The following is a 10121-nucleotide window of genomic DNA, read 5'->3' on the forward strand; positions in this document are numbered from 1 at the left end:
CGATGGTGTACACATGCACGCACTTAAAGACGCTGCATAGATGCGCGCTCGAAACAGCTGCCTTGGCGCGGTGATGTCACTAGCACTGCCACATCAGGTAGGAAAATGGTAGAGTATAAAATCCACACACCCGTAGTCTACCAGTTGAGAAACTTTAATCCTGGTGATTATTAAAGTCTTCAGGTTCAATATGAGTGAATAGTGAAGTGAGAACAACTCGGCCTTATAATTAAATAAATAAATAAATAAATAAATAAATGTAGACATTTATATAGCGCTTTATGCCGTAAACAGCCTCTAAGCGCTTTACATTTATTCCGCCGTCATTAGAATATGTCGGAACCACGTTTGCAGCCTACAAGTGGCGCAGGGTCCATCAGTACAACGACTGTGACTACCCCTAACAGCTTCCCATTGCACCTGGGTGGGGTGAGGCAAGCGAGGCAAAGCGCCTTGCCCAAGGGCGCTTAAACACGGTGGTGGGACGGGAATCGAACCCACATACGTCGAGCAAGCTCTCAGATTATGAGTCCAAGGCCGTAACCACTGAGCCACCGTGCCCGTTACTAAAGATAGCCTATCTTGGAATATATAGTGTGTGGTACAGAGTTTGTGTTCATATGTAGAAAGGTTATTGGCATGATTAATACTATTTTAATGCATGATTTGCACGGCAGATTTGTAGTATGAAACTTAAATGTAGACATTTATTATTTGTTCCAACTTGGATGACACCTCTGTCACTTTCAAAGAGGTATTAGAGTGGTTTGATGAGACAAGTGTGCTGTTCAATTCTTACATGTTTATTTGGTCCATTGCCAGTGGTGTAGTGTGGGTCATCATATTGGGGTGCACCAACCATGATTGGGGTGCAGCGGCTCTGATGGGGGGGGGCACAAGCCATTTTTGGCAATTTTCCTATTGGATTTTCTAAATTTTGCAATCGATTGACGCTACGTCACTGTCCATTGCAATTACACCCACAAACCTCTTCCATCCGAGCATGGAATTCTCAGTGATGGCACAAGGTGTCACCATAGCTGGAACATACATGTATTATAAATTTATAGCATTTTTCTATTTTTAGCTTGGTATTTTTGTTTTCTAAATACTGTTTTATTTATGATAGCTAACAGAGGTGGATTTAATGGAAAGAAGTTGACAGCAATTTAGTAGCAAGAGGCCCCTTCCTGAGGTGGAACAATGCAGGATTGTAAATAAATGCGGGCGATGTAAATAGGTGATACTCTGGACAAATATTGTTTACATTCTAGGGCTCAAATCGTTGTTGTGCAGGGGAAACCTCCTGTGTCATTGACCCCTGAACATGTTTCAAGGAAATCTCCTATGTAACCTAAGTACTTGATCTGTTGTGACAGAAAAGCAAGGGGACTATTCGCCCTTTGCACAGGTCCGCCATCTTGCTAACAAAATGAGGTTCTCCCTGTGAACGCTTGCACAAAAAGTGCATTTTTGTTTCTCACGCTTTTCTAGCAATGCGCCAGAAGGGGTTTTTTTATGCGTATGCGGCAATTAAAGCACATTTGGCAGGTGTATGCACACGCATCATGCACTTTGCGGGTAGAACCTCGTTTTGAGATGACCTTGCAATCAGCGAATAGTCCAAGATAGCAATGGGGCCCAGTCAGTAACTGCTGACTTACTGACAGCTTAAATCCACCACTGATAGCTACACCATTATTGTAAAGATGATAAGAGTGGCATTATACTTGCAGTTGTATTGATGAAGTATGGGAAGGGGCCAAGGGCGACTTGTATTTGAAGTTGTATATCACCCACTACAAGGACTTTTCAAACAGTACCAAAAGCAAGTATTTTTCATTAGTGTAAAATGGACTCAAATCAAGTACTACATGGTTGTTTTCCCAGGCTCCTACTCTAAGCAAGTATTTTATATTTTAGTGTTACTACGAGTTGTGATGATGTGAGAGTTTTTAAGTACAATTTCCCCCAGAATTTTACCTTCATTTCAACTGATTTTGAGTTTTGCTACCCTTTTCGAGTAACATATGTGTGTGTTTTCCCCAATTTTCCTGTTTTTGATATCCCAACTTAGGCTAAGCTAGATACTTGCACATCGTGCTTGGCGGTGAAAAGACCCTTTTACATGTTTTTTTTTGTATGCAGGTGATATATAACTTGAAATACAAATCCCCCGGTGATGAGGTGATGAAGAGACAAACTACTGGGTGTTAAGCGCCACCAGTGGATGTCTAGGTTGCATTAATCATCTCTCCGAGACGTGATAGTAATGTGTACAGGTGTGATATCAAGGAAACTTGACTTCTCAAACATGAAATTAACGTTTGAATCTGCGATAATTGGCTGCTGATTCTATTTTTTTTTAAATGGGGCCACATAAATGGATGATGTCACTTTCATATATTGCGTCTCCAGGAGATCTCAAGTGCCAAAAATTACATTATTACCAATTAATGTGCAGACTATGGTATTATGGCCCTATTGGTGTATGTAGCCCGGGGGTTCTTCGAAAGATTTTGTATGGGAATGTGCCACACAGACTTTCGGGTTCCGACTTTCTCTGTACCTACTTTTTGCTGTTTTTGGTATTCATTAGTACATGTATACCAATTTTTCACAAATTGCACCCAAATTGGGTGCTTTTAAGGGCACTTTTGTCCAAATACGCCCACACATTGGTCTTCATTGATATACCAAAATTGCTGACAAGGCACCCCCAAACCGTGGCACATCCCCGGAGAACCCCTTCCGGGATCTGCAGGTTACAACAGTAATTATAAGGCCCATAATTTGCTCTGCCAGTTACGTACAAATACAGCTGTTGGAAATTGCTGATTTACAACAAAATGTGTGTAATCAAATGAGTGGCCTGAGACTTTGATCCTAATAGAATCTTGATTTCTTATTTTAACCTAGGTTAATCACTGAATGTCGGACATTCTTTTCCAATCCCAGACAGCCAGGTGTTGCTCTTATTGGAACTGGATTTGAGGTCTTTGTCATTAACTGCATCTGACCCCCGGATCTGGCCCACAATTCAATTGCAGTAGTGGAGAGAATGGATAATAATATATATTTTTATATTTGCCTCCACCGGGAATTGAACCAGAAACCCCTTGCACCAGAGTGAAAGAGCTCAAATGCTGGGCCACGCTCCTCACAATCTTGATCAGAGGTAAAGTGACAAGACAACACTGGAAAGTGCTGTTTTGTCACGATGCCTTTGGTAATAATTGTCCCTTTGCCTTTGAGAAAGATTCTTTTAGGAATGAAAGCGCAGGCCACCAAATTAATTCCTATTATGACTAATAATAATTGCATTTATTGAAATATTGTATTTAACAGTTTTTAGTAGCAAGGCATGGCAGCCAATTTTGTTCCATCTTTAGATCGGCCATCGATGCTCCTTCGATGACCCTTCAACTAATTATTGGTAAAACTCTATTGGACATTAGCATAAATTGGACATTAGACTAAATGTTATATCACAATTAACAGAAGTCAATCAATTGATATTTCATGAATACTAGTACTGGTGATCAAGAAGCATCGATGGTTGATCAAAAAGATGGAACAAATTTGGCTCTATTGCCTAGTGTAATAATGAAGTGAACATCCCGTCACTGCGCATGGGATGTATTGCTTCATGTCTTGAATGAACTGAATGTATGCTGGCGTCTTCCAACAGGTTTTCAGATGAGTTTATGGCATCTGCTGAATTCAGCATACACAGAATAACAGGAACAGCTTATCACTAGTCTGAAAAGGGTTACAGTTAGGGTTTAGAGCATTTTAAGGTAGGATTAGGGTTATAGGAACAAGGTTAGGGATAGGGTTAGTGTTAGGGCTGGGTGTTAGGGATAGAGTTAGGGTCAGAGTTAGGATTAGATTAGGGTTAGGGTGAAGTTCTTCCATAATTTGGCAATGAACTGGAAGAAGTTAGAATTGATTTGTCCATGCAATTTCGTGACAGGCAGCACTGATTCTAGTTTTAAGCTGACTCACATGATACGGCATGGACATTTTTGCATTTTGATCACTTTTGGCATTTATTAGAGTCAGGGATGTGAGTGTTACAGATTTTGTTAGTTTTTTCCGGATTCCAGATTTTTTTCTGCATTTATGAAAATTAATTTAGGGGGGTATACCCCCATAGCCATACCCCCATAGCCATTCCCTAACCCTTCATGTTCGCAAAAAGATTGCCCGAGCAAGTGTGCGGTTTGTTCGCTTTGCTCGCACTTGGTCTTTTTTCAACAGCTTACATCCTTGATTAAAAGGGGAAGCATCTATTACAGACAATAAGGTACTGTCAAAATATGGAAAATATATTAAAACACGGGAAAAAGTTCAACCTGTTGGAATATAATATTACCTTGGTGCAATAGATGCAGCATGGAAAAACATTATTTATATCAGACTTCCTAGTGGCACAAATAAATATGTAAATTGCATTGTTTATTTATAGCACCCAAATTAATATTATACTGTAAAAGTGGACATTTTCATGCTACATTTATTTTTTGCACTTTTTGCGTTCCAAGCAGCTACCATGAACATAACTACCCGCATATATATTTGTTTTGTGTACAGGTAAATGTATGGAGGCTTAGAAGCGCAAAATAAGAAACAGGTGAAAACTGGCAAAGCGCAAAAAAATTACTTGTGTGAAAAGTTCCACTATTACAGCATGTGAACAAATATTGTATGTGCAGATGATGTGCATACATATACATTTCATCGATTGGCTTTACACTCACCAGTCAAATCCGTCAAATGTAATTTATTTTGACCAGGTCAGTCTGATAAAAATAGTTTGTATTGGCTATATCAATCAACCAAAAAATTTAAAAAAACTGAGTCCCATATTTTGGTTTGTTCATATTTGAATTTTCATATCTCTCTATGGGTCAGATGGAGCAGGATTGCGTGCAGTGGTATTCACAGCAGCGTAATCTTGCGCCATCAAACTCAGAAAGAGAGAATTTGCAAAATGTTTTGTCTGTTGGCAATTGTTACCACACAACTCTGATATATTAAAACAACAAGCCTATCATTGTTTATCATCATATTTAATGCTGCACTTGCATGTGGTAAAATATTAATTGAAAAAATAAAAACCGACCGACCCTGACTTTAAGGGCAATACAAACTTTTCTTTTCTTGGCCTATTATATTGAATGGCTTTCAGTGTGCTGCAGCAATATATTGCATTGATTAATTCTCTTTGCAGGTTGATGCATTTATATTTTCTCAAATAGAGTGGCAACATTTTGTTCTTGTGTATGAAAGTCTGGTTAAAAAAAACTTACTTGTTGCTCAAGAAATTTCACTCTCAACAAGTCACATGTAATTATTAACCTTTTAGTATTACACTCAAAGCCATTCAATGTTATATAATTATCACCAAAATAGAATATTATATTTATACATGTATATGCCTAATTCATTGTACTTTTCTCATACTGATGAATCCCACATAACTATAAACCATTCCTTTGTATCAGTGAAGATATCTTCCCAAAATCCTTTGCAAATGACACTCCCATACGTTGTACAGGTTCTGAGAATAGACTGGCTGAACATGGCTGGGTCAATATAGCTCTAGTATAGAGCCTCTCTGCCATTGCCCAATAGCACAAGTAATTTATATGAGGTCTGACTACTACCATACCACAAGCAAGCCGAGTTCTGACTGGGTCGGCACTACGCGCCTCTTCACACCTCGGCGCCTCTACTGTTTGGACATCGCGATCCGAGGGAACTAACCAAGTTCTAGGTCAATATAGATGTGAAATTAACATAATTTATAAGATCTGGATGTGCTCTGTCCAGTGAGGAACATTGAAATGGAAGCAATTCATTGCGGGCATTGTAAGAAATCTTCTACCTTTGTATGATTGTAGAGGGTGACATCAAATATTTTTACAGTACAAAGCCATCGTCTCCATGGTTGCTACCTGCACTTGGCTAATCTTGTAAGGCATGTCACTGGTAATATATGGGTGTAAAATAATAACATATGTGACACAATCTGGTCCATGGGGGCCAAAGGTGGCAAATTTGAAACTGAGATAAAGGTAAAAATATGGAATAAAAAAAACCCCCAATTAAATACATAAGAAAAATAAACATTTAAAAAAAGCGCTCCGGTGATGTACCAAATGTTAGTAATTTGCTTTCTATATGGGATGGCTTGTAATGATCTGGTTTTCATCAATATGTAGAAATCATGATATGTATTTAAACCATGCTTATTATACAATAAAATATAATAGTAAAAATGAGGTACATGATTTTGGAAGGCTGTGTTTATTTTAGTGAGACGTACTTGTGACGTGCCCCCACAAAATGAGCGTAAATCCTTAAGGGATCTAGAATGAGCGTTTATGGCATTTCGACAGTATTTTTTGTAGGACATGAGAGCACCTCAGAGGCTCAGACGTATCGAATTGCATTCTGAATCTGAAGCATGTCTTTCTGATATCAAATAATTTTCATTTTTTGAAATTCACGATATAATACAAATTTTATGACAAATTATTAAAATTTGATATTTTCAAATTTTTATATATAACAGTCCTCGAAATAAATTTTATAAATCTAATGATATATTCTTAAAGTGTATGTAGCTGGGAGGAAAAGCCGACGATCAATTGAAAATTTTGACCTTTTATATTGAAAAGACCTTTTTTTTTTTTTTTTGGTGTTTTGGGAAAAAAATCCATATCTTCAATACTGAAAGGTCAAAATTTTCAATTGATCGTCGGGCTTTTCATCCCACCTATATACACTTTAAGTATAAATCATCAGATATATAAAGTTTACTTCAAGTACTGTTAAATATCAAAAATATCAATTTTTAATGATTTGCCATAAAATGTGTATTACATTGCGAATTTCAAAAAATCAAAATTATTTGATATCAGAAGGACATTCTTCGTATTCAGATGGTTTTGTAGCAGATGACAGTGTTCATTCAAGCTTATCAAGGTCAGTTATTAGCCACTTGCTGAATGGCTGGGCATTATCAGCTATCAAAGAGATACCTTATGCAGCTGCCAATCACAGTAGGGTCAGTCCATATCAAAACAGATTGAGTGTACACCCACCCTCTTGGATTTTGCTCTCCTTTGGCTCAGGGGTACCTTTTATGGACCCCTAGGTGAGGTCACAAGAAAAAAATTCAAATTCAATACTAAAACACAAAAAATACAAAACAAATCTTATGTTCCTAGTAACATTAAACTACATTCTTTCAGATGCAAAAGACTAGAAATTCATATCTGGTGTACACCTAAAGTTATTAGGGTCAAAATTTGCCGATTTTAAGCGCCATTTGTGGCTGAACCACTTTAGGGGGCCTAAAATTCTGTAGGGGGTCAAGAAATTTCTCTTTTTTGAATTGCTCATAGACATTGGCATATGGTTAATCCATTCTGAACATAATTAGGACCTATAAGTGCACTGTGACATTATCATGGGTCCTTCAAAATCAAGATAATTTGATTGAAAAGTACAAAGTGCTGATTTTGACCCCTCTGAAATCCCAACGAAATTCCGAAATCTATCTTTTTGGCATTAGGTATTTCAGACACAGCCAGTGAGTGACCACATTCAAAAGAGGATCACAACTGATTCAATTAAGATGAAAGTGCCCCTCAAAGAGAGCACTTTGTCATTTGGACCCCTTAAATTCCCAATTTTGGTCGAGGTCGCCAAACTTTGATTGGCCGCCATTCGCAAACGAAATGGAATTTGAATTTTTTCTTGTGACCTCACCTAGGGATCCATGAAAGGTACCCCTGGCCAAAGGAGAGCAAAATCCAAGAGGGTGGGTGTACACTCAATCTGTTTTGATATGGACTGACCCAGTAGGCCTAGAGGTTAAACATTTTGTTAAAACCCCAAAAGTGTATCAGGACAAAGCTGTGCATGTTGGTACTTGATTGTTTGGATTCCTATGTTGAAAATCCCTTGTAGTAGTATTTTATTATGTGTAGTGTATATTGTGGAAAAAAAGTTCACCTGGACTTTTGATTTTGTGCCATTTCAGCCATTTTAGATGATTTTTGGCAAATGTTTTCTAAAAGCATGATTTCAGTGCCTCGGTTTGAAGAAATAATTTATGCTATTGACGGGGCTATTGACTAGTAAAGTGCCATTTCATAAGAAACCCCTTTGATACTTTCACAATATGCCTGTTTCATGTTTGCCCTATATATTAAAATAAAGAAATATAAAAGGTAAATATATGCTTATACCAATTTTGCTCCCATTGCTATTTTTGGACTTTGTCATTTTATTTCGTTCCAATGACCGGTCAGAATGGGAAACTTTGAAAATTCATAATTCGAAAAGTTTTTGACCGATTTTGACCATTTAACCACCAAAATACTTCTGCTGATGAGTACTTTCCAGACAACAATCTTTTGTAGCAATAGGGGCAACATGAAATTTTGATGGGCATCCCTACTATAATGGTAATCGCTATACGTATACATGTAAGTATAAGTATAGGGCCTATAGGTCTATAAAGGTTGTTTTAAAGAAATTTCCATTTAATTTTATTTTAAGGAGATTGATATAGACATAGTGGCGTACCCAATGAGGGGAGGGGGGTTGGGAAGGGGAGGATTCACCCCTGTGAGAAGTCTTCATCGCGATGAAGACTGTGAGAAGTCTTCATCGCCACAGTGCGCTTAATTGCCAGTGGCCAAGCACAGCACTGCTCAGAATGGCACAAAATATTCAGATCAATAAGATCAGGTGAAAACCTTGACCTACTGAGCTGTAATTTGGCAGAGTTGCCGTTATTACCTCTATCATACACTCTGTAAAAAGGTTTAAAAATGGACATGTAGATCTCAAGTTAAAAATTAAATTTGGAATTTCCATACACCTTTCGAATCATGTTAAATAGACACCTTTCTGAGCATAAATGTGAAGTTTCGTGCTCATTTGATGTATTTTTCACCTGATCTCAACCCTAAACTTTTTCTTATATTTATACCATCAACACTGACTTGCTGCTATACACGCACAGCCTAATCAATAATGAGTCTTTCACTCCATTGTTAAAGTACTGTGCTCCCTCCCTGTAGCATTATGGAGTGACCAGGTCCTAGAGTGTGATGGTTTTGTAGCAGATGACAGTGTTCATTCAAGCTTATCAAGGTCAGTTATTAGCCACTTGCTGAATGGCTGGGCATTATCAGCTATCAAAGAGATACCTTATGCAGCTGCCAATCACAGTAGGCCTAGAGGTTAAACATTTTGTTAAAACCCCAAAAGTGTATCAGGACAAAGCTGTGCATGTTGGTACTTGATTGTTTGGATTCCTATGTTGAAAATCCCTTGTAGTAGTATTTTATTGTGTGTAGTGTATATTGTTGTGGAAAAAAAGTTCACCTGGACTTTTGATTTTGTGCCATTTCGGCCATTTTAGATGATTTTTGGCAAATGTTTTCTAAAAGCATGATTTCAGTGCCTCGGTTTGAAGAAATAATTTATGCTATTGACGGGGCTATTGACTAGTAAAGTGCCATTTCATAAGAAACCCCTTTGATACTTTCACAATATGCCTGTTTCATGTTTGCCCTATATATTAAAATAAAGAAATATAAAAAGGTAAATATATGCTTATACCAATTTTGCTCCCATTGCTATTTTTGGACTTTGTCATTTTATTTCGTTCCAATGACCGGTCAGAATGGGAAACTTTGAAAATTCATAATTCGAAAAATTTTTGACCGATTTTGACCATTTAACCACCAAAATACTTCTGCTGATGAGTACTTTCCAGACAACAATCTTTTGTAGCAATAGGGGCAACATGAAATTTTGATAGGCATCCCTACTATAATGGTAATCGCTATACGTATACATGTAAGTATAAGTATAGGGCCTATAGGCCTATAAAGGTTGTTTTTAAGAAATTTCCATTTAATTTTATTTTAAGGAGATTGATATAGACATAGTGGCGTACCCAATGAGGGGAGGGGGGTTGGGAAGGGGAGGATTCACCCCTGTGAGAAGTCTTCAGGAGGGAGGAAGAGGGGAGGAGGGGATATGGAGATTGAGAGAGGGCTGGAGGAAGGGAGAAATGAAAAGATATA

The 10121-nt window shown here is 37.8% G+C and overlaps 1 long non-coding RNA gene across 1 annotated transcript; it reads left to right on the top strand.

The window, feature by feature from the left end:
* The first annotated feature begins 2202 nt into the window (after positions 1–2202).
* Positions 2203–6294, top strand: LOC140150510 (uncharacterized). Its single transcript, XR_011858801.1, has 2 exons — positions 2203–5595; positions 5783–6294. It is a non-coding gene; the product is annotated as an uncharacterized lncRNA (long non-coding RNA).
* The last annotated feature ends 3827 nt before the right edge of the window (positions 6295–10121 follow it).

Source organism: Amphiura filiformis, chromosome 4 (assembly GCF_039555335.1).
Source record: "Amphiura filiformis chromosome 4, Afil_fr2py, whole genome shotgun sequence".
NCBI classification, from domain to species: Eukaryota; Metazoa; Echinodermata; class Ophiuroidea; order Amphilepidida; family Amphiuridae; genus Amphiura; species Amphiura filiformis.